We start from the raw sequence: 26,096 nt of genomic DNA on the forward strand, positions 1-26,096 counted from the left end.
AGAAAAGTTCAGAGAAGAGCAGCTTGTTTTGTATTCTCGAGAAGTAGAGAAGATAGTGTCACGGACATGATACAGGATTTATGGTGGACATCATTTAAACAAAGGCGTTTCTCGTTGCGGCGGGATCTTCTCATGAACTTTCAATCACCAACTTTCTCCTCCGAATACGGAAATATTTATGTTGAGCCCGATGTATGTAGTGGACAACGATCGTCATAATAAAATAAAGAAAAGCAGAGCTCGTACGGAAATGTTCGAGAGTAGAACAATAGAGAATTATTGTGGAGGTGGTTCGTTGAACCCTGTACAAAGCACTTGAATGTGATGGGCAGAGTATCCATGTAGATGTACATGTGAAGTACATTTGCAGGTGAAGCGGTGGTCTTATCGTGATTGGCACGCTTAAATTTTAAATCGAGAATCGTTAACTTCATTTAATAAAAATAATGCAGTTGTTTAGTTTTATTCATTTTGATTTTGACGCGTATATTATGTGCAATATATCAGTATGAGAATACTGTTAAAATGTTATTGAACGGACATATGCGTGAGGTTGACATATTACATACTCATATTACCTACTATTTTTTGGGTAGATGAATATGTGATCTCGAACAAGATTTCAAAACACATTGGGCAGATGTGTACACCTGCTTCCCCCCCCTCTCCTCTTCCATTCCCTTCAACATCGTGAGAATAGGAGAGCCCTGATCGTGACTCCAGTGTGCAGTACTCGGTCATTAGGCGCTGCAGTGGGAGGGAGCGAGTGCAAAACAACCAGTGCGCGTAACAGTTTAAAATATGTACTTTCAGTGGGCCATAACTTTGTACTTCAGAACTGTGGCCTAAATTTTCGCCCAGGATCGATTGCTAGGACTGACACATTGCAAGTGCACTTTTTACTCCTTAAAATACGAGGTCGCGTTGGTGATGTTGTCTTGTAAGTAAACGATTCCATTTTTGTTTTTTATTTAATATAAAACAGAATATGTTTTATCGCACAGTGTTCTATGAACCCATGTGCTTTTGTTCCTGCTTGAGAATCGTGTGTGCAATGATCGATTTATGTTTGTTGCAAGTATTTTATTCGTTTTATGTACTTCGGCGCATCTGGAGAATTTTCCTGCTTGAGAATCGTGTGTGCAATGATCGATTTATGTTTGTTGCAAGTATTTTATTCGTTTTATGTACTTCGGCGCATCTGGAGAATTACATGTTAGCAGCATTTGACAGAACTGATATTCAACTTAACTGCATCTTATCATGGAATGCGTATCTATTTCTGCTATGGATAGTGTTGCTTCTTGCAGTGAGTAGACTTTGTTGTCTTCGTAACTAAGGAATTCTTCCCTGCAAATGCTAAAAATGGAGCATTAGTTACGCATATGTTTTACACTTACTGACAGGTACTACAAACAATACATTTCAACAAAAAACAATGTACTGTACTCATCCACCCATCCCAACGAAAATTTAAAAGCCGATTTTACAGATCATCATGCTTTCACCACTGGATCTACTTGTGAATTCTATACAACTAGAGTTTACTAAACGCAGAGGAGAGGACACAGTATAGTGGAAGTGCATCAACAGTATATGCAGTGTAACACAAAAGGAAGCAATCAGGATCACAGTGCGATGAAACCAGCTTCTAGAATGAGTTTTTCACTCTGCAGGGGAGTGTGCGCTGATATGAAACTTCCTGGCAGATTAAAACTGTGTGCCGGACCGAGTCTCGAACTCGGGACCTTTGCCTTTGTCTGGCGGAAGTAAAGCTGTGAGGACCGGGCGTGAGTCGTGCTTGGGTAGCTCAGTTGGTAGAGCACTTGCCCGTGAAAGGCAAAGGTCTCGAGTTCGAGTCTCGGTCCGGCACACAGTTTTAATCTGCCAGGAAGTTTCAAACCAGTTTCTGTTTACTACAAATATGGAAGACAACAAATTACCCAATAAGAAACCGAGATGACAGAAGGATAAACATGCAGCGCTCCAAGTGGCCTGGCAGCGAATCAAGGTCTTGTCACCGGAAGACCGCGTATGAGCTTCACATCATTGCTTTGAACTACAGTTACGTGAGAAACCAGAAGAGATCGAACCTGAACTACCTATTTGCGACACTGCCAAACTCAGTAACCATTTCCGCCGTAGCCGTCAACGAACGTTTTATGTGCTCCGCTTTACCTTGTGTTGTTCGTTTTTTTTTCTTTGCTAATTATGAAGTGAATGAAGAGACTAAGCCTGATTTATCAGGGGTTTCAAAACGATTTCCATGATACCAGAACGGATCATCGTTCCAGTCAGTTCTGCTTGCTCAAAAGTAAAGATCCAGTTTGTAGACTGCCAGCCCTGCGAGACAGAGGTGGGCTTGTTCCTCTGCTCTCAGGTGGTCTGAGTTCTCATTTGTCTACATTCGCGGCCGACTGCCTTGTTAAAGTGTCAACACTATAGCGCAGGTCACACGTAGTAAACATTTTTTTAATTTTCACGTTTGCACACTTCCCAGACACCCTAGTTTTATGTTTCGCCCCATAGATTCCTATATTTTTAAGCTTTAGCTATCGATGATGTGACATACTGTGAAATAGCTTTTAATAGAACACGACAGAAAAAAGGCCTAGCGTCTATGAGAAAGAGAAACCGAATATATAGAACTGCATTTAAAGTTCAAGTCAAGATGGTGTGAATTTATTCGTGTCAGTTTATCTTTGTTCTGAGTTTGCTTGATGTTATTTAGTATTCTTTCCTAAGGTTACTGTTGTAGGCTGGTTTATAGCAATGTAAGAGATTTTTTTTAAAGTTTTTCAATTTTATCTGATATTTTTCCCAAATGTGGCTTGTTTGCTTATTTATTTATATTTTCTTGAATGCTGCTAGAGGCCTATTGATCTATGTTTTACTTTACATTTTTTTGGACAAACTTAATCTCAGTTGTATGCATCCATTATTTATAACTATCTTATTAATTGTCTTTATTTCTTGACGATTTTTTTATTTAAAGGCAATTTGCAGGCTCTGTGGTGAAGGGCAGTGAAGTTTTCTATGTGAGTTTGGATGTACAGAAATCATAGCTATGGTGGTGTCTGTGGAAGTTGACTTTCTGTAGAGTTTAAGGGAATGAAATTAGCCATAGAAAATCCGCATCCTAAATATGGCAGCGCTGTCTTCACAAAACCTGAGATGGCCATAATATCAACTAACAGAACTACGTACAATAACATAATTACTGACTGTCGAGTGTAGCACCTTCACCGTAACGTAAGTATACAAGCCGCCCGGAGAGAAGTTCAACTTGACTTTGCCGCCAAACTTCAACAACCAGAAAACACAGTTCATCTTAGGAGACTTCAACTGCTACAGCACATCATGGGGCTACAAACATACAGACGACAACGGACATAAATTAGAGCAGTGGGCGGAAATAAATAACTTATCCCTGATCCATGATCCCAAGCTACCATGCTCGTTCAGCAGCAAAATCTGGAAGCTCGAATACAACCCTGATATTTGTTTTGTAAGCGCAAACGTTGAAGACCGATGCTTAAAAACTGCATACCCACCTCTTCCTAAAACACAACACCGACCTAACGGAATCCAAATATACGCTGCTTTGAGAACAACGAAAATACCATTCCGCAGACGCTTCAACTTTAAAAAAGCTAAATGGACAGAATATGCTGTGGAACTGGATGCAGAAATAAAAAATCTACACCCAATTCCAGAAAATTATCAAACTTTCGTAGAGACCCTCCTGAGGGAGTACGCAATGCTTTACGAACAGGACTCCTTTAGTGAAGAAGTAGTCCAACGTGGAGAAACACTAATGGAAATGATTAGTGAATCAAGACAAAGGAAATGGGTCGAAACTCTGGAAAGAATGGATATGACGCACAGTAGCAAAGTCGCTTGGTACTTAATAAAAAAACTTAATTGTGACTTTGGGACAGCTAAACAATGCTCTTCAGTAACACCCAATCAAATTGCCCATCAGCTCCTACTAAATGGAAAACCCAACAAGAAATGTCAGGAAATAAAAATCAGCAGAATTCAGAGTCAAGAGTCAACCATGTTCGAATTACCATTTACCATGAAAGATCTTAATCATGGAATGAACTCAATGAAAAACGGGAAAGCAGCGGGAGTCGACGATATATGCGTGGAACAGATCAAACGGCTCGGACCTAGTGCCAAGCAATGGATCCTGCAGCTCTTTGATCATTGCTTAAAAACGTGTAAGATCCCAAAGATGTGGAGGAAATCAAAGGTAGTGGCGCTACTAAAACCTGGGAAAGACGCAGGTCAACCGAAGAACTACCGCCCAATAGCACTCCTGTGCCATCTGCACAAACTGTACGAACGAATAATCCTAAACCGCATAGCAAATATCGCAGACCAAAAGCTCATTGCCCAACAGGCTGGATTCAGAGCCGGGAAATCATGCACCGGTCAAATCCTAGCACTCACAGAACACATAGAGAAAGGGTTTGAAAACAAACAAATAACAGGTGTAGCATTGGTGGACTTAAGTTCTGCATACGACACCGTCAACCACAGAAAGCTCATGGAAAAACTGTACTGTACATTTAAGGATCATCAGTTCACAAAAATCATTGAATCTCTGCTGCAAAACAGACAGTTCTATGTAATGGTGGACTGAAAAAAAAGCCGATGGCGTCGAAAAAAGAACGGTCTCGCCCAGGGCAGTGTGCTGGGCCCCCTACTATTTAACCTATGCACCAATGATCAACCAACACCAGAATGTACTACACATTTCTTGTATGCCAATGATCTGGCCACTACAGCGCAAGGAAATAGCTTCGAGGAAGTAGATGGGAAATTAGAAAGCTCGCTACACGTAATGTCTGAATACTACAAAGAGTACTCCCTCAAAACGAACCCATCTAAGACACAGGTTAGCACTTTCCACCTCCGCACAAAACAGACAAACAGGGAGCTTAACGTCACCTGGAATGGTAACAAACTGGATCATACGGACAAACCAACATACCTTGGTGTCGTGCTGGATAGATCACTGACGTACAGATATCACTATGAAAAACCTGCCAAAAAGTTGCTGCCAGGAACAATATTTTAAGAAAACTGACGAATAGTAAATGGGGAGCTTGCCCGACTGTATTACAAACAACTGCTCAAGCACTTTGCTTCTCCACGGCAGAATATGCATGCCCTGTATGGTCCCGATCCACACATGCCAAAAAAGTCACTTCAGTCCTTAATGAAACATGCAGGCTAACAACAGTATGCATGAAACCCACTCCACTTGGGAAAATATACAAAGCAGCTGGATCCTCACCTCCTGAATCCCGAAGAATCGCGCACGAACATACAGAAAAATTTAAACAGATTTTCGACGAGCGCCACCCGCTGCATGGTTCTTCATGTGGACGTAGCAGACTTAAATCCCGCAAGAGATTTCTCACTAGTGAATTGAACGAACCTCCGAAGGACTACCCTGCCTCACGAGAAATACCCAGCGGCAGTACATCAAGCTGGAAGATTTCGAGAACACTGAACCGCATCAGAACAGGCGTAGCACCAGTTAAAGCAAACCTAGTCAAATGAGGCTTCAAGGACGAAGGAGACAACAAATGCGACTGTGGTGAAGTTCAGGATATGGAACACCTTCTACAGTGTACCATCTGCGCCACAAGGTGTACCCTTGACGAACTATGGCTTGAGAAGAGAGAAACATTGGACTTGGCCCGACATTTGGCTGAAAGGCTTTGAAACAAATCTCCGGACACGAAAAAGTAAAGTAAAGTGTAGAGTTTAAGGGAGGGTACACTTTTAAATATGGGTCTTGTCATCGCCAGATAATTAATGGCTGTGTTTTCTTTATGTTCTATTGTGAAATTAATATTTTTGTATAGAATTAATATTTTCGCAAATAATTAATGTTTTGTGCAGTTTGTTAACTCCACATGTAACATTTTAAGTCCTTCAGTGGAGCTTTTAAAAATATGTAATGTGTCTTCTACATATCTTGAGCGTAAGACTGTTTTGGCGCCATAACATTTGTTGTTGTCCATCACTTTATTTTCTAGGAAATTAATGAAATATCTGCCGGGAAGCCACTTAGAGAAATCACCATCGCTACGAATCTTTCTTATTTTCATCAGGTTGCCCTCCATGGGGTGCGTACACGCAACGACTGTGGTTATATTGGGTTAGATAGAGCAGCAATCAGTCGTGGAATTAAGTTGCTTTAATATGACATTTATAGTCACAACGCAGATCAGATTTCGACCTGTGTCAGGTCATTATCAATGCTAAAACAAATACAGAAACAATGCTAAAACAAATACAATGTGATTTACAAAAGTTATAAGTCCATCACATCGTTGTCTTTTAATGTTAACATTACATACCAGTGCGGTATGTATCATGTGAGTTGTTTCACAGCTGTATTTGTCTATATTGCCTGTAGCTTTATCATTACCTTATATGCTGAGCTAGCTGTGGAATTTAGTACAGTTCTAATTTGTGCATCCTCTTTATGTATCTTTGGTTGTGCTCTTAATGTAGTTCATTGTGAACATTGTCTGGTTTTCTTTGCTGGTGAATATAATCTTACAGTATTTAGTCTTTCATCAGTTTATCTTGGAATCTCGATGTACGGTCCTATAAGATTTATTGAAAATATATGGTTTTACTAACGTTTTCCTCATTGTCTGTGAACACGCTATAGTATTGCCTTTGGACAGGTGCGTACAAAGAGTGTATACCAAATGCGCGCTGTACTATTTAAGCAGTGACTACAAAAAGTCAATATTTTGCCACAGAATAATGTCACAGACGATAAAGATTGCGTTCGCACAACACCAGACCTTGCTTCATCACGATGTGACGATGCCAGCGACATTTACAAAAATGGTTCAAATGGCTCTGAGCACTATGGGACTTAACATCTGAGGTCATCAGTTCCCTAGAACTTAGAACTACTTAAACCTAACCAAGCTAAGGACATCACACACATCCATGCCCGTGGCAGGATTCGAACCTGCAACCGTAGCGGTCACGCGGTTTCAGACTGAAGCGCGTAGAACCGCTCGGGCACTCCAGCCGGAGAAATTTACAGACGTTACAGTGAAATATCACTGCAATGTTGTTGCTGTACCAGTTGATGCTACCCAGTTGCTGTTAAACAAAGGACAGACATCAAGAAAGGAAACAGGCTCCTATAATAGGTTGGCATAGAATAGCTTTTATTTTATGTTGTAGTGTGTATGTATGTTTTGTATTAGATTTCACCATAACAAGACACAAGATGATAGACGAAAGTTCGAAACACGTAGTGATATGCAAGTATAAGCAATAACATCGCATGAATTAATAATGTCATGTGACAGCTGCGGTCATAAACACATAGTGGCATATACAGATTGAGTCACTTGGCTTTTTCGCCTGGAATACCCTTTGAACACATGATAAAGAGGAACAAAGTCAACATTAAACGACGTGCTTCTTTTTATCGTGTCAATAATTATTACTGAGATAACATTATCTGTCACGTTCCAAACAAGACAGATGCCCCAGTGTACCAGAATTCAAATTCCGGCAAGTAATTTATAAGAAAGACGGAACACATTAGTCTTCGATTGTGCAGTTATTTCGCATATTTCATACCCTGCGTTTATAGAATACTGTGGGCTACAGCATAAACCCCAATTAATATTACGGGAAGTTTTCACCGGCTCTGACACGTAGGGCAATTTTTTAAAAAAATTAAAAAGATCTTTGGGAAGCCTTGACAGACACCGGATTTCGAAATTATTTTTATTTTGATGCTGGGACAACAATAAAAGTACTATTCTAACGAAAACCATAGTTTTCTAAGATGAGAATATATGAATGGACTCTTCACTCACAGTTGATTCGAATTCATCATTTGGAGTGCCGAGCGAGGTGGCGCAGTGGCTAGCACACTGGACTCGCATTCGGGAGGACGACGGTTCAATCCCGCGTCCGGCCATCCTGATTTAGGTTTTCCGTGATTTCACAAAATCGCTCCAGGAAAATGCAGGGATGGTTCCTTTGAAAGGGCACGGCCGACTTCCTTCCACGTCCTTCCCTAACCCGATGAGACCGATGACCTCGCTGTCTGATCTCCTCCCCCACAACAACCCAACCCAACCACATCATTTGGATTCGCAGCTCTTGTATCTTTCGTGTTTGCAAAACACCGTTTTTCCAAAGTTCTCAAACATGTTTCAACACCTCTGTGCCATGGTCAGTGGGTTTCCGCTGTATTTAATCTTTACATTCGGTTTGCATGGTTTTGCAAGCCCATTTGCGCATTATTTTGTACTGGTAGCTCGTCACGTTTTTGTGTGGCAAGCCCTTATTTCTCAGCATCCTGATGAGGCGTTGTGAAGCACACGTAAATATAACATATATTTTCAGAGATTTTGTCGCAAAAAGCACTTTACATTTCACCAAAGGACACTGTAATCGTGTTATCAACAACAAAAAATCAAACAGGAGAAATGTAGGACACATCCGGAGACGTCAAGGAACTGTTGATCGCTAATGGAGGGAAGTGGAGGGAGCTAGGAACGGCAGGGGAAGAACATAAATTATTCCTAGTTCACTTCGGCGCAATCTGCAGATCTTGCATTTCTCAGTCAGTACACATTGTAATTGTCGAATCGAGAAATGACAATGCATCGAGAAGTGATATTCCCTCAAGAAGGTGCCCGCATGTAGCGCGGGAGATAAGCCACCGAGACAGGACCTAGAGTTACGATTTCTGTTTACTCGCACGCCAGATTCCATGAACGATAAGCATAAGTTTGACCGATAGACTTTAGATAACGACGGCACAAACAAACATCGGACGTAATGGGCTGTGTAGCCTCCAGTCGCCCCACTTGTTATAAACCATCTCGTAGAGAGCAGCGTCAGCTCAGTGAAAATACGATGAAGAAAATACTGCTGCAAGGCTCATTATTTTACTCTGTTTACCTAGCACTGTTACCAAAAACTAATTTGGTGCATCTAGCTGTAAATATATCATTGGGCTGCTGGGTGGAGTGGGGGGTGATAAACGCAACGTGAGAGGTTCGACAGCGAATGGTAAGCGTAAATGCGTGTGTATCGGTGGGCTCCTATTGAAAAAGAAATCATCAATATCAACCTCAGCCATATGACACCTACTCATAGATAAATGACTCCTCCAAACTTTCCCACACAGTACAATCTTCACCTGCAGTCATCCTTGTTGGTCCTGCATATTTCCTGCCATCTACCCGACTTCCAGGTCGTGTACTTGGTCGTTTCATGTGTCTAAAGATCCAGCAAAGAATTTCGTTCGACTTTGACTTCCATCGACTCTCCAGTCGCCTGGCTACACGTCATGCCCACGTTCATTTCATTTTCATTCCAAGTCACAAACGTGTGTGTGACTCGGTTACTACCGAAAGCACTATTCCAAGGAGTTTACTTAGAAGCAGAAAATAAAACGAGGAAGCAGAGATGAAAAGTTTATGCTCATTACTAGCAAAGCTTTAACGAAGTATTTAATGATTAACTAAGTAGATGAAATGTCATTTCCACACTCATTTGAGGCCCGAATGCAACTGACACTACAAAAGTCAAAAGTGTATATTATTTATAGGTGATTTAATAGCGAAAGGTTAGTGAGTTATGAGAATATGGCGCAGTAGTGCTCTTTGTCATATGACCACACGGTGTTCGAAAAGAACTGTCCACAAAGAAGTGCACAGCGATGGGTGTAGTTGTTGGTAAGGAGTTTTACGGAGAAAACGAAACGATTTTCGATATTTATAGAAGAAGGGCTGCGATGGACCGGATAACTAAGCCTCGATTTCGAAACGTCGTGCATTTGGAGTTGGGTTGGGCTGTTTGGGCAAGGAGTCCAGACAGCGAGGTCATCGGTCTCATCGGATTAGGGAAGGAGGAGGAAGGAAGTCGGCCGCGCCCTTTGAAAGGAACCATCCCGGCATTTGCCTGGAGCGATTTAGGGAAATCACGGAACACCTAAATCAGGATGGCCGGACGCGGGATTGAACCGTTGTCCTCCTGCATTTGAAAAGCGCTTATAGAAGGTGGTCCATTGATAGTGACCGGCCTAAATATCTCACGAAATAAGCATCAAACGAAAAAACTACAAAGAAAGAAACTCGTCTAGCTTGAAGGGGGAAACCAGATGGCGCTATGGTTGGACCGCTACATGGCGCTTCCATAGGTCAAACGGATATCAAATGCGTTTTTAAAAAATAGGAAACCCCATTTTTAATTACATATTCGTGTAGTACGTAAAGACATATGCATGTTTTAGTTGGAGCACTTTTTTCGCTTTGTGACTGATGACGCTGTAATGGTCACAAACGTATACGTACGTGGTATCACGTAACATTCCGCTAGTGCGGGCGGTATTTCCTTCGTGATACGTTACCCGTGTTAAAATGGACCGTTTACCAATTGCGGAAAAGGTCGATATCGTGTTGATGTACGGCAATTGTGATCAAAATGCCCAACGGGCGTGTGCTGTGTATGCTGCTCGGTATCCTGGGCAACATCATCCAAGTGCCCGGACCGTTCGCTGGATAGTTACATTATTTAAGGAAACAGGTAGTGTTCAGCCACATGTGAAACGTCAACAACGACCTGCAACAAATGGTGATGCCAAGTAGGTGTTTTAGCTGCTGTCGCGGTTAATCCGCACATCAGTAGCAGACAAATTGCGCGAGAATCGGGAATCTCAAAAACGTCGGTGTTGAGATTCCTACACCAACATCGATTGCACCCATACCATACTTCTATGCGCCAGGAATTGCATGACGACGGCTTTGAACGTCGTGTACAATTCTGCCACTGGGCACAAGAGAAATTACGGGACGATGGCAGATTTTTTGCAAGCGTTCTATTTAGCAACGAAGCGTCATTCACCAACAGCGGTAACGTAAACCGGCATAATATGCACTATTGGGCAATGGAAAATCCACGATGGCTGCGACAAGTGGAACATCAGCGACCCTGGCGGGTTAATGTATGGTGCGGCATTATGGGAGGAAGGATAATTGGCCCCCATTTTATCGATGGCAAACTATATGGTGCAATGTATGCTGATCTCCTACGTAATATTCTACCGATGTTACTGCAAGATGTTTCACTGCATGACAGAATGGCGATGTACTTCCAACGTGATGGATGTCCGGCATATAGTTCGCGTGCGGTTGAAGAGGTATTGAATAACATATTTCATGACAGGTGGATTGATCGTCAAAGCACCATACCATAGCCCGCACGTTCACTGGATCTGACGTCCCCGGATTTCTTTCTGTGGAGAAAGTTCAAGGATATTTTCCATCGTGATCCACCGACAACGCCAGACAACATGCGTCAGCGCATTGTTAATGCATGTACGAACATTACGGAAGGCGAACTACTCGCTGTTGAGAGGAATGTCATTACACGTATTGCCAAATGCATTAAGGTTGACGGGCATCATTTTGAGCATTTATTGCATTAATGTGTTATTTACAGGTAATCACTCTTTAACAGCAGGCGTTCTCAGAAATGATAAGTTCACAAAGGTACATGTATCACACTGGAACAACCGAAATAAAATGTTCAAACGTACCTACGTTCTGTATTTTAATTTAAAAAACCTATCTGTTACCAACTGTTCGTCTAAAATTGTGAGCCATATGTTTGTGACTATTACAGCGCCATCTATCACAAAGCGAAAAAAGTGATCCAACTAAAACATTAATATTTCTTTATGTACTACACGAATACGTAATAAAAATGTGGGTTCCTATTATAAAAAAAAAACGCAGTTGATATCCGCTTGACCTATGACAGCGCCATGTAGCGGGCCAATCGTTGCGCCATCTGGTTTCCCCCTTCAAGCTAGACAAGTTTCGTTCTTTGTAGTTTTTTCGTTTGACGCTTATTTCGTGAGATTTTGGCCCGGTCACGATCAATGGATATATTGCTGTTGTATATTGCTGGGCGTCTAGATCGTTGCCAACTTGGAGAAAGAAGAACTATTAGCAAAACTGCGGACTTTAGTGACGCGAAAGTGACTTTGGAAGCACACAGTGTATTTCGTACTTGTTGTCGTGTGAACTGCCACGATACCATCGGGCAGCTGATCACCCAGTAGCGACCTGCTCTAAGTGATAGCACTGATAACACTCTTCCACGTTTATTGGCTGTTACAGCAGACGCGCACAGCGCGTCAGACGATTTGACGGTGAAAAAAAAAAAAAAACTCGCCTCCACAGCTAATGACATAACGGTGCGTTAGTGCTGTAACGCTCCACCAGGAGGTAGCCTGTTCGTACTCTTGTGGCGGAAGAAACTTTCGCTAACGATATGTGGCTTGCAAGACGTAGGTAATTAATAGTATTCAGATCCTGATTACCAGACTGTGAACTGATGACCTGGGTTACGTTTCGAGCCTTAACGCAGGGAATTTTTTGTGGTAGTCAATCTTACAGCTGGTTTGATGCGAGTCAACATGGATTCAACTACAGGCCGCATTTCTTGTGGACACATTATTTGTTTTTAACACAGTGATTTTTACTGCCTTCTGCCTTCTCCAGCTGTTGATCATTACTGATTATTTTCCCTTTAACAGCAGTTTCCTATCCAAACATGAAGAGGGTGCGCTGAACATCAAGCTACTCCTCCGCCCTTTTCGACAAAGCCACTAGAAAACTTAAGTCGACTGCTTAAACTGGAAGTCTTCGGCTGGCATTGGTAACGATTTTAATTGAAATTTTGAGCAGTGTCTGGGACACAGCGCAGGAGCATTTGATTAATACTAAAAAACGCTGACCCCAGACTATTCAGAGCTTAATGACGGAAAAAACATGTGTTACTGGCCGGCTCGTCTGATGGAGACGTTAAGCCTGGCGATCCTTATAGTGCTATTTCAGAGGAGTAACCTATATGTCAGTACCGAATTTCTCTCTTACTACCATCAACTAAAGTAATGTTTCGAAAACCCTCCCACATTATTAAAGAGAGTGAGAAATGATGCTAATTAGTTTTCCATCTACATCTCTCACCCAATGAAACACGCTAATTAAACTGTACGCAGTGGAGTTAATGACGGTGATTTTTGCCGCAGCAGTGGATAAATGGGTGAGGATAATCCTTTAGTTTCCTTAATTATGCACAGGAATGACTAGTTGTGAAACGAAATTCAAAGGTACGACAAATTCTTGAGTTTATTAGTTACAGCTGAAGTCAGTTAAAAACTTTGCCAAATACAGGGTGTCCACCATGAGACGCCAACATTTTAATATCGTATATCTTTCTCATTTCAGATGGTGGACCTGTGAATCCTGAAAGGACAGACAGAAAAACTCAACAAGTTTGTGGTGTGCAAATTTGATATGCCAAGTGGCCGTAGTGGAGCTGCAATCAATTGTTTTAGCGAAATGGAAGATATGAAGGAGCGTGCACAAGTGGTTTGGTGGTATGCAGAGACAAAATCGGCGACCCAAGTGCAAAGAAACTTTCGTCGAGTTTACAACAAAGCGCCCCCGTCGTTCAAGACTATAAAGAAGTGATGTGATCAGTTTTTGGCTACTGGGAGTGTTGCGAAAGGGCACAGTGGTGGTAAGCCTGGAATCAGCGAACATCATGTGGAACAAGTGCGGCGGACATTCGAACAAAGTCCACAGAAGTCAGTGCGACAGGCAGCACGAGAACTTCGTATGAAACGTTCAACAGTGCGCAAAGTGCTTCATCAGCGATTACGTTTGCACGAATATAAAGTGCAGGTTGTGGCAGAAATCAAGCCTGATGATCGACCAAAGCGAGAAGAATCTGCATGTGTCATGTCACATCGCATTGCCGCGGACGAGACATTTTTATCACGCGTGATGTGTACTGACAAGGCAACCTTTCACGTGTCAGGGGCTGTCAATCGTCACAATGTGCGAATCTGGGGGTCCGAGAATCCACGTACACCTAGGGAACACATGCGCGACAGTCCAAAAGTTGATGTGTGGTGCGGTTTGATGATAAATCGCATTGTTGGGCCGTTTTCCTTTCAGGAGCCGACTGTGTATGGAGTCATCTACCTGGACATGTTGGAACAATTTGCAGTGCCACAGATAACATACCTGCAGCCAAAAGTGATGTTTCAACAGGACGGTGCACCACCTCATTGTTGGAGCCTTGATGTCCGAAAATTTTTAAATGACACATTCCCGCAACGATGGATAGGCCGTGGAGGTCCAATTCCTCCGATATAACTCCTCTCGATTGTTTCTTGTGGGGTTATGTGAAAGACCGGGTATACGCTACACCAGTAAAGAACCTGCAAGACTTGAAACAGCGCATATGAATTGTCATCAACTCTGTCACAGAACAGATGCTCCGCAACACATGGCACGAAATCGATTATAGTCTTGATATTCTTCGCGCTACCGTGGTGCCCATGTTCAAGTGTATGAAAACTTGATGAGCTGCTGTATGATTTCCCTGTATTTGTTCGTCAATAAATTGTGTTTCCTCTCTGGTTTTATGAGTTCAAATGTTGAAGTCTCATTGCGGACACCTTGTAATTCATTAAAAGTTACTCAAGATGCAACGACAATGATCTGTCTACATCTACATCCATACTCCGCAAGCCACCTGACGGTGTGTGGCGGAGGGTACCTTGAGTACCTCTATCGGTTCTCCCTTCTATTCCAGTCTCGTATTGTTCGTGGAAAGAAGGATTGTCGGTATGCCTCTGTGTGGGCCCTAATCTCTCTGATTTTATCCTCATGGTCTCTTCGCGAGATATACGTAGGAGGGAGCAATACACTGCTTGACTCCTCGGTGAAGTATGTTCTCGAAACTTCAACAAAAGCCCGTACCGAGTAACTGAGCGTCTCTCCTGCAGAGTCTTCCACTGGCGTTTATCTATCATCTCCGTAACGCTTTCGCGATTACTAAATGATCCTGTAACGAAGCGTGCTGCTCTCCGTTGGATCCTTTCTATGTATTCTATCAACCCTATCTGGTACGGATCCCACACCAGTGAGAAGTATTCAAGTAGTGGGCGAACAAGCGTGCTGTAACCTACTTCCTTTGTTTTCGGATTGCATTTCCTTAAGAATCTTCCAATGAATCTAAGTCTGGCATCTGCTTTACCGACGAGCAACTTTATATGATCTTTCCATTTTAAATTACTCCTAATGCGTACTCCCAGATAATTTATGGTATTAACTGCTTCCAGTTGCTGACCTGCTATATTGTAGCTAAATGATAAAGGATCTTTCTTTCTATGTATTCGCTACACATTACACTTGTCTACATTGAGATTCAATTGCCATTCCCTGCACCATGCGTCAATTCGCTGCAGATCCTCCTGCATTTCAGTACAATTTTCCATTGTTACAACCTCTCGATATAGCACAGCATCATCCGCAAAAAGCCTCAGTGAACTTCCGATGTCATCCACAAGGTCATTTATGTATATTGTGAATAGCAACGGTCCTACGACACTCCCCTGCGGCACACTTGAAATCACTCTTACTTCGGAAGACTTCTCTCCATTGAGAATGACATGCTGCGTTCTGTTATCTAGGAACTCTTCAATCCAATCACACAATTGGGCTGATAGTCCATATGCTGTTACTTTGTTCATTAAACGACTGTGGAGAACTGCATCGAACGCCTTGCGGCAGTCAAGAAACACGGCATCTACCTCGGAACCCGTGTCTATGGCCCTCTGAGTCTCGTGGACGAATAGCGCGAGCTGGGTTTCACACGATCGTCTTTTTCGAAACCCATGCTGATTCCTAATCGGGGAGTCTGCTGGTGTAGAGCGTTGTGACCGCAAAGTGTCCCAGCGGAACCCAAACTATCTCTACCGAGTGTAAGGCGCGAAGAGAACCTACTGCAATCTAAAGTGGAAGTATCTCCTCTGTAAGAAGCGCCTGAAGTCGCTCTACCCAGAGCAAAATCCGAAGCGAAGTTAAAAACGCAGAACCCGTCAGTTCTGTAGACCTTTCGTGCGTCTGAAGCAGTAACTGCCAATCAGAATGTAGCATATTTGTTCCACCAATAAAAAAAATTAAGCAGACGCCGCTGTGTGCCGACCAGCGTAGAAAAAATGCGGCCTTCCGATCAAGTGCACTCAGACTCCTCTTCCAGAAACTTGCGTTTAAAAATTTTTCGTTACGGTACTTCAGCCAGCGCAGATGTCTTATATTAGGCGCCTTTTCTCCGCCATTTTCTGGCGCGGGAAAAAAGAAAAGAAAAGGAAAAAATGTTCGTTTAGATGCAGAGCAGGTGGCCGAAGCCTGTGACCGTCATTTCCAGGGACTCCCTGTGTCTTTTAGAAAGTTTTCGAGATCAGTAACTCCCCTAGAAAGCTTTCTCTTAACAATGGCTCAAAATAGTGGCCAAGTTGTTTCCCAAATCCTCTTTTCACCAGGGGAATATTATTTCGCAGATGTTGTTAGCAGAAAAATGTCGCAGAGTGCTGATGAATCTCCTTTGGGGTGACACCTTCTGCTGTCAAGAATTCAATGACTGCACGTTGCTTAAATCGCATTGACCGACCGTCTGCGCAGGATTCCACACTTTACACTGTAACAACGCAACCGTTCAATGCTACGGCTTCCCGCCAACTGGAGCTGTACAGAAGAGGCTACGAAACAAGCCAGTACCTGCCAAATACCAATACTGCCAACTGTCGAAGAGTTACGAAGGTGCAGGCATTACTTTTCAGTCAACCCTCGTATCAGTGGTCGTATATCAGTCCACTTGCACACGCCCCACTCTATTGCAGAGCCTCCACCAGCTTCAACAGTCCCCAGCTGACATGCAGAGTCCATGGATTGATGAGGTTGTCTCCATACCCGTACATGTCCATCCGCTCGATATAATTGAAACGAAACTTGTCCGACCAGGCAACATGTTTCCAGTCATAAACAGAGCAATGTCGGTGTTGACGCGGCCAGGCGAGGCGTAAAGCTTTCTGTCCTGCAGTCATCAAGAGTACACGAGTGGGCCTTTGGCTTTGAAAGCCCATATCGACGACGTTTCGTTGATTGTTCGCACGCTGACACTTGTTGATCGCCCAGCATTGAAAGAGACAGCTATTTACGGTAGGGTTGCACTTCTGTCACGTTGGCCGGTTATCTTCAGTCGTCGTTGGTCCTGGTCTTGCAGCATCTTTTTCCGGCCCCAGTGATGTCGGAGATTTGATGTTTCACCGGATTCCTGATGTTCACGGTACACTCTGAAATGGTCGTACGCGAAAATCCCCACTTCATCGGTACCTCGGAGACGCTGTGTCCCATTGCTCCTGCGCAGAGTATAACACAACGTTCAAAGTCACTTAAATCTTGATAACCTGCCATTGTAGCAGCAGAAACTGCTCTAACAACCGTGCCAGCACTTGTTTTCTTATATAGTCGTTGCCGACTTCAGCGACGCATTCTGCCTGTTCATATATCTCTGTATTTGAATACGCATGCCTGTACCAGTGTCTTGGGCGCTTCAGTGTATTTCTATGAACTATCTGCTTGATGTTAAGGCACGCCCGTGGCCGTCATAGTCGCCAGACCTGTGGCCAACAGAAGATCGGCGGGACCAGCTCGTGTGTCAGCTCGGTCCCAGCGCCACTATCAAGTAGGTTCAGAGTGTCTAGTTCTTTGCAGAATTTGACCTGATTTTGTAATCGCTAGATGAAATCATGTACCCTCTAAACTCGTGGAGTTTAATTTCGTTTTCTCATCCTTTTTTGTCTGGCAGTGCAGATTAGAGATGGGTCGAACTCGTTCATTCCCGTGAACTACTTCATTCATTTCACTCTTTGCTGTGAAGCGTTCAAATGAAGTAGTTCATTCATGAAGTACGGAAGCCTGGCGAAGTTGCCCAGTTCGCCGCTCAGCCGCGGCTACGCTCGCTTCGCCTCGCTCGTACAATAAAGCTTCGTAATACTTCATAATTTTACCAACAGGTGGCCGAACTATGCAGTAACGTGAACGCAGCGTTTTACGCTCTTATAGCGTCTGAGTTAAATAGAACATGGTCGAAGGGGACGAACAGATAAACAGAGAAGCCTGTCACATATAAAGAAGGTATTACATTTAATCTTGCTCGACATTTTCTCATGAAGCGCCCAAAAAAGTCTTTATCTGCCAAATGAAACATTATTTGTTGTATTCATGGACTGAAAACTAGGGTTACCAACGAAATGCAGTCCAATTTTATGATCCTTTTAAAATTTAATGCAAAATATAATGAGTATGTTTACAACTGTTACAAGGTATATATACCTACGTTAAGTAATTATTCGGGACTTTTCCTGTAGATTTTATTTTTGTTAACAATAATAACCCTCCAGATTCAAAACGTAAACTGTCACCTGTAGTCATCGGTAAGATTTCGAGTAAAATCCCTCTTTCAGTGTCATTAACAAACCTTTTATTTTCATGGTATCTGTAATATTCATTTGTCTGCAAGCGCTGCCAACGGTAGGCTATCCGTAGACGTGAAGTTTAATTGCACCAATAGTCACGGGTAATGATGTCAGCACTGCAGGAAGCAACTGACGCTGCCTTCCCCTCGCCCCTCACCGCCCCAACCGCTCGTAAACCTATCGTTCCTCACAAACACCGCGCGATTCGTCGACAGGCAGTAGAGGGAGGACCGAAGCGAAGGGTGAATGAGTGACGTAGCGTCGATGTAGCGGGAGAGGGAGAGGGGAAGAGAGTGAGTGAACTAACTAGAAGAAAGTGTGGAGTGTGCTATCTGTGAAGAGTTTGAAGTACCAGTCCACTGAAATTGAGTGGTTAGTTCACACTTCACTAGAGTGAAGCGTTCATTTGAACGACTCATTCACGAGCTCCCCATCACTAGAGCAGATGTGGATGACGGCAGTGACAGACCCGTACGTGACTGTGGACAGGCGCAATCCATGGAATTGTTACTGGAGTGCGACATATGCGGCGTGGACAGAAACCAGTCAAACTTAAATAACTGCCCAAATGCAGGACTGGTATGACTAGAGAAGTTTAGAGCGGTAGTATAGAATTGGCGGATCAATCTTCTCCAATGGTTCAAATGGCTCTGAGCACTATGAGACTTAACTCCTGAGGTCATCAGTTCCCTAGAACTCGTCTTGTGATTCTTGAACAGGGTATTCGCTATTACTAGCTGAAACTTGTTACAGAACTCAATTAGTCTTTCTCCTCTTTCATTCCTTGTCCCAAGCCCATATTCTCCTGTAACGTTTTCTTCTACTCCTTCCCCTACAATTGCATTCCAGTCGCCCATGACTATTAGATTTTCGTCCCCCTTTACATACTGTATTACCCTTTCAATATCCTCATACACTTTCTCTATCTGTTCATCTTCAGCTTGCGATGTCGGCATGTATACCTGAACTATCGTTGTCGGTGTTGGTCTGCTGTCGATTCTGATTAGAACAACCCGGTCACTCAACTGTTCACAGTAACACACCCTCTGCCCTACCTTCCTATTCATAACGAATCCTACACCTGTTATACCATTTTCTGCTGCTGTTGATATTACCCGATACTCATCTGACCAGAAATCCTTGTCTTCCTTCCACTTCACTTCATTGACCCCTACTATATCTAGTTTGAGCCTTTGCATTTCCCTTTTCAGATTTTCTAGTTTCCCTACCACGTTCAAGCTTCTGACATTCCACACCCCGACTCGTAAAACATTATCCTTTCGTTGATTATTCAATCTTTTTCTCATGGTAACCTCCCCCTTGGCAGTCCCCTCCCGGAGATCCGAATGGGGGACTATTCCGGAATCTTTTGCCAATGGAGAGATCATCATGACACTTCTTCAACTACAGGCCACATGTCCTGTGGATACACGTTACGTGTCTTTAATACAGTGCTTTCCATTGCCTTCTGCATCCTCATGTCGTTGATCATTGCTGATTCTTCCGCCTTTAGGGGCAATTTCCCACCCCTAGGACAAGAGAGTGCCCTGAACCTCTATCCGCTCCTCCGCCCTCTTTGACAAGGCAGAATGAGGCTAACTTCTTATACCGGAAGTCTTCGGCCGCCAATGCTGATTATTAATCAAAATTTAGACAGTGGCTGTGATCCAACCCGGGACCGAAGGCGATTTTATTATGAGTCAAAGACGTTACCCCTTTTTTTTTTTAATGCGATGAAAAAGCCACAAAACTGAAGTTGTACTAAGGCACTTATGCAAATAATATGTACAGAAATATGTCAATGAATACTTAAAGAAAATGGTGTTTCGACACACACTAATTATTAAGCTCAACAAAAATATAATCACAGCCTACAATGCTTATTTCACAAACTACTAACTACATTTTTTTTTTAGAATGCATAAAAAAAACAAGGCAGCCATGCGCAAAAAGTTGCCAATAAAGTGAACTAAAAAGGGCCATCTTGCTCGCCGCGGTCACATTGCTAGGCGGGCGGCCAGGAACGGGCGGTCGTCATTGCATTGGACATCACCAGCCACCAATCGTTGGAGCGCCCGGGGCCGCTGCACACAGTCAGAGACTGTTTCTGTTACCATAGGGGAATCGTGGAAAGATCACATCTACAAGTTAATGTCTTCTCACACCCGGCACACCCCAGCTGGGTGGTGGGTCCATGAATGACGAACCCAAATAGTTCGCAAAAAGGTTCCGGTAATCCTGTCTGTTCGTTAAGACCAGAAACTCGTCGATCATATAGTACCATAAATCGAGGACGTCTTTGTCTCCATCGCGGTATATGTAGTGTATCGCCATTCCTCGTACCCAATTAACCGCATTCATCCGGGTCATAGGGAAATAGACAGCGTCGGGATGAAAGAGTTCTTGGGGTAAAATCGAAACGTAGGGGCGGCGGAGCAGGAAAGCCAGGATCTGGCGGATCAGTTTCCAGCACTCACGCGCGGGGCCACAGTTCAGTCTATGTTCGTCCGTGTCTAACGTCGTGCAACGGGGGCACACAGGGTCGTCAATTAGGTGAATGGCATGCAGCCGTTGTCGGGTTGGAAGTTTCTCGTTAACGACCACATACCACGTCGACCGCACGAAAGTAGACAGGAACGGCGCGTGGATAGCTCGCCATACTCGTGGCCAGTCGACCGTAGGGTGGCGCCGTACAATGTCGTTATCCGGAGTCCAGTGCTGGAGAGCACTATAATAAGTCTTCGCTGTCGGATTCCGTGTCTCCGATATAACCCGCAACACATAGCTATGCTCTACGAAAAACGTTCTAATGTGTGACAGCGAGGGCGATAAATGTCCGACTGGTACCGGTGGGTACAGCGTACGTGGGGCCACTTCTTCAATCAGTAGGCCTGGGAGACTGGCTGTTGGTGAAAGCCAGAGTCGCCTCATGGAACGGAGATACAGTGCCAGCGCTCTGTGCTTGACGTGAGTGAGTCCAACACCGCCTTTGTCGAAGGGTAAAGTAAGCGTAACAAAACGGATCTTGAAAACAGCACCATCGTTCACCACGTGTCCAAACACTGCCTGTATCCTGGAAGCCATCGTGTCCGTTATCGGCAGTACATGGGCGTAATGGTTAAGGTGAGAAGCCATGTACACATTAACGTATCGGGCGCGTTGCAAAATGTTCAATGATCTGAATTTATTGAGACGAACCTCTAAACGGAGTCGTCATAAGACCATACGATACGTAAAGGCCGCCGTGCGTTGTATTTGTCGATGGAGTGATATCCCTAAACACTTGAGCATCGGGACCTTTGTCAGAGGTACGGCCAGACCTGCAGGCATTCCTCGTCCTACCTCCATGTAGCGTGATTTCCGAAGGTTGAGCACACTGCCTGCCACCGCCCCATACTGGTGGAGCCAGGAAAACGCCGTGTGTATTTCGTCACCAGACCGTGCTAAGAACATCACATCGTCGGCGTATGCACCACATCGAAAGGTTACGGAACGGAGGGTAAGTCCTTCTAAGCGTCGCCGTAGTCCGTGAAGAGCTGGTTCGAGGGCAACGGCGAAGAGCATGGCAGAAAGAGGACAACCCTGCCGGACGGACCTGTTGACACGGAGGGGGGTGGACCGACAGCCGTTGATCATAATCCTCGTGACAGCCCCATGGATCAATCGAAGCACAACAGACGTCGTCAGACGCGGGACACCGATGTGTTCCATAACAGCACGCAGGAAACCATGGTTAACGCGGTCGAAAGCATGGTCGAAGTCCAGCGCAACAAGAGCGCCTTGGAGGCGGCAAGTTTGCATGAGCGCCACCACGTCTCTATAGGTGCTTAAAGTCGTAAACACATTAGTGTCGCCCCCGAGGCAGGTTTGATCAGGGTGAAGGGCCGCCATTACCGTAGGTTTGAGCCTCTCACGGAGCATGCGTGTCAACAGCTTGTAGTCAGTATTTAGCATTGTCAACGGGCGAAAATCAAGAGGGCGACGGCCTCCGCCGGGTTTGGGCACAGGGATCAAGAGACCCTCAGTAAAGTCAGATGGTACCTGAAAATCGGCGTCCAGGAGTTCACTGTACATCCTGACCCACATTGGGCCCATGAGATCAAAGAACCGCTTGTAAAATTCAAGAGGGAGGCCGTCAGGGCCAGGCGTTTTGTTGGGAGAGCCACGCAACAGAGCCTCTCGCAGTTCTTCCAAAGTCACCGCCGACAAGAGCGTAGCATCATCTTGTAGGTTCCGAGAGACTGGTAGGTCAGATAGGACTTCCCTGACCCCTACATTCATGTGGGACTCCCTCTCGTAAAGAAGTTTATATGACTGTGTGAACGCTCGGACGATATCCATTTGTGCGTCAACGCGTCGCCCGTCCTCCGTCTCAACCTCGGTAATGAGCTGCCTCTTGCGTCTTCGGCGTTCTTGAATGATATGGCGGAGGGAAGGTCGTTCACCACGAACATCATCAGTCGTCCTCGCTCGCACCCGCACACCCGCAAGACGTACGGCGTTGATACGAAGCAATTGTGCCTTGACGCGTTGTACTGCTGATTTTCGCTCTGGCGACGGCGGTTGTACAGCCAGTTCGCGGAGCGCAGTATAGTAAAAATCAGTAGTCGCAGTATACCAGCGCGCTCGGTCGCGTCCATAGCTGACTAATGTTCGGCACAGTGCGGGTTTTGCACACCGTAACCACCATTGAAGTACAGAACGGTAGGCGGGTAAACGCCGGTGGCAATTGCTCCATGTGGACTCGACTGCGCGTCTGCAATTTATCTCATCAAGAAGGGCCACATTGAGGCGCCACGGACCCCTACTTCGGCGGACGCGCTGGCGGGGAAGGGTGAGAGTATACACATATGCGAGGTGATCCGTGAACGCTGCCGGCCACATCTCAGCGTCGACAACGGCCGATCGAAGGCGGCGGGTGACGTAGACTCGATCCAAACGGCTCGCGGAGTGACTAGTAAAGTAGGTGTGTGCTCGACGGTCGCCGTGTTGGATGATCCAGGTGTCCAACAAGGCCAAGTCCTGTACAAGTGCCTGGAGTGCCGGACAGGTGGTATAGTGTGGCTCCTGGTCGGATGGGCGGAGCACACAATTAAAATCGCCGCCTACTACCAAGTGGTCGGTATTGCCCTGGAAGAGCGGGGCTATATCTTCGGCAAAAAAGGTGCGCCGTTCTCTCCTTTTGCCGGTGCCTGAAGGAGCATATAAGTTCACCAGACGTAGTGTACCAATCGTGAGTGCGACCCCCCGGGCCGACGGTAAATAGGAGACATCAGTGGCCATTATCCCTTCCCGCAGTAGAATCGCCGTACCTCCGCCGCCCACATCTGCAGGCATAGTGTAGGCGTCATATCCGTAGGCATCGAGACAGAGTCCTGATCGGACTTCTTGAAGGAAAACAACGTCCAGATCCGCAGCGCGTAACGTATCCTTCAGCATACGGGTCTTGACATCAGATGTAATGCCATTGACGTTGATCGTGGCGAGGCGGTATGCCTGGTCCATCAAGTCTCGGGAGGTGACCATGGTATGACAGGGGGGCAGTAGTCGTGACGTGGAGCGCCGGTCTTGCGAAGTGCTAGGCAGCGACGAGAGGTGCTCATGCCGCCCTAGGCGTCTGTCGCCGGCCGCGTAGACGCTGCCATCGGCATCGGTGCATCGTCTTGGTTCTGAAACGCATCCTGCAACTCCATCTCCTGCGCCCAGTCGCCCAGGGACGTTGACACCACTGGATCTCGAGAGGCAGACGGAGGCAAGGGTGCATCCCCGGTGTCGGAGCTGCGGTGATCTCCCGCATCCCCATGTGGTCCAGACCCAGCGGTAGTGGGAGAAGACGTCGAACAGTGTGAGACGGTAGGGTCGCCTGTGTCGGCGCGGTGGAGCGGTTGAGGCACCTCGTCATCCAGCGGTGTCGCCTCGGGCTGTTCTACGTCGTCGGTTGTCTTGCGCCGCTTCTTATGACGCTTGGGTGATTTCTGCTTACGCTGCCGCGCCTCTGTTTCCGACGTAGGGCAAGGGGAGGACGCTGCATCCTGTGCTTCAACTTCCATCGCACCGTCGGCGAGCCGTTGTGACGGTGCGCCGGGGTCCGACGAAAGGACATCAGTAGCATCAGCACTGAAAGACGCTTGGGGCTCCGTGGAAGCTACTGCAGGGTCCTCCAAAGCTCGCACCAATACAGTGGGGTCGTCATATACAGCTGGCGTCTCCCGTCTCGCCGCCGCAACATACGTAATCGGCAGAGAGGTCGGTGTCGACGGACGAATCTGGTCGGTCGAGGGTGTCTGCACGAGACGGCGTTGCAGGCATTCGGTACGCATGTGTCCCGTCTGGCCACAACCGGAGCAGGTTCTCGGCTGACCGTCGTAAATAATTATTGCCCTGCAACCAGCGATCGTGAGATACGAAGGAATATGGCGATGCAGGTCAATACGGACTTGTCGCACCCCGTTAAGGACAGGGTAGGTGTCGAAGGTCTTCCATTTTTCGGCCGTGTGGCCGAGAACTGTTCCATAGGGTCGAAGAGCAAGGGTGACCAAATCCGCTGGAACTTCAAAAGGGAGCTCAAACACGCGCACATTTTGGATTCCCAATCCAGCACGTTCAAGCGTCACCACACCCACGTTTCCGTCTGAGTGGCAGAACCGATAACCTGCCGTCGAGCGTCTGAGAAGTTTGTCACATGCTTCGTCGTCAGTGAACTTAAGATATACGACGCTGGAGACAATAGATAAGTGGATACCGATCAGCTCGTTAGGATCAACATGTACCACATCGCGTAAAAAACGCTCTACTTCGTGGGCCTTGGGTCTAGAGTACGTAGTGTCGAACTGCAGCTTGATCGTGGCTTTCCGATACGAAAGAGCCATCGTGTGTCAGGAACGTGACGGCAATACGTAACACTAGCGCGCCGGCGCGGTAAACAACAACACACCCGGAAACGCGACACGGAGCGGCGGGGACGTACCGCACCGCTCCACAGCCAAAGGCCGACTGAACATTATCCTTTCGTTGATTATTCAATCTTTTTCTCATGGTAACCTCCCCCTTGGCAGTCCCCTCCCGGAGATCCGAATGGGGGACTATTCCGGAATCTTTTGCCAATGGAGAGATCATCATGACACTTCTTCAACTACAGGCCACATGTCCTGTGGATACACGTTACGTGTCTTTAATACAGTGCTTTCCATTGCCTTCTGCATCCTCATGTCGTTGATCATTGCTGATTCTTCCGCCTTTAGGGGCAATTTCCCACCCCTAGGACAAGAGAGTGCCCTGAACCTCTATCCGCTCCTCCGCCCTCTTTGACAAGGCAGAATGAGGCTAACTTCTTATACCGGAAGTCTTCGGCCGCCAATGCTGATTATTAATCAAAATTTAGACAGTGGCTGTGATCCAACCCGGGACCGAAGGCGATTTTATTATGAGTCAAAGACGTTACCCCTAGACCACAGGTACCCTTTTATCCCTAGAACTTAGAACTACTTAAACCTAACTAACCTAAGGACATCACACACATCCCTGCCCGAGGCAGGATTCGAATCTGCGCCCGTAGCGGTCGCGCGGTTTCAGACTGTAGCGCCTAAAAGCGCTCGGCCACCCCGGAGGGCCATTCTTCTCATTCTACATCTTAAATGATGTGTTTTATATGGATATGCTTTTGGACACCGTA

The 26,096-nt window shown here is 45.5% G+C and overlaps 1 protein-coding gene across 1 annotated transcript in view; it reads right to left on the reverse strand.

Annotated features, from left to right (window-relative positions):
- Positions 1–26,096, reverse strand: part of LOC126341660 (glutamate receptor ionotropic, delta-2-like) — a 161,706-nt gene that overhangs the window by 34,161 nt on the left and 101,449 nt on the right. The window lies entirely within an intron of this gene.

The sequence above is a fragment of the Schistocerca gregaria genome, chromosome 1, assembly GCF_023897955.1.
Source record: "Schistocerca gregaria isolate iqSchGreg1 chromosome 1, iqSchGreg1.2, whole genome shotgun sequence".
Classification (NCBI taxonomy): Eukaryota; Metazoa; Arthropoda; class Insecta; order Orthoptera; family Acrididae; genus Schistocerca; species Schistocerca gregaria.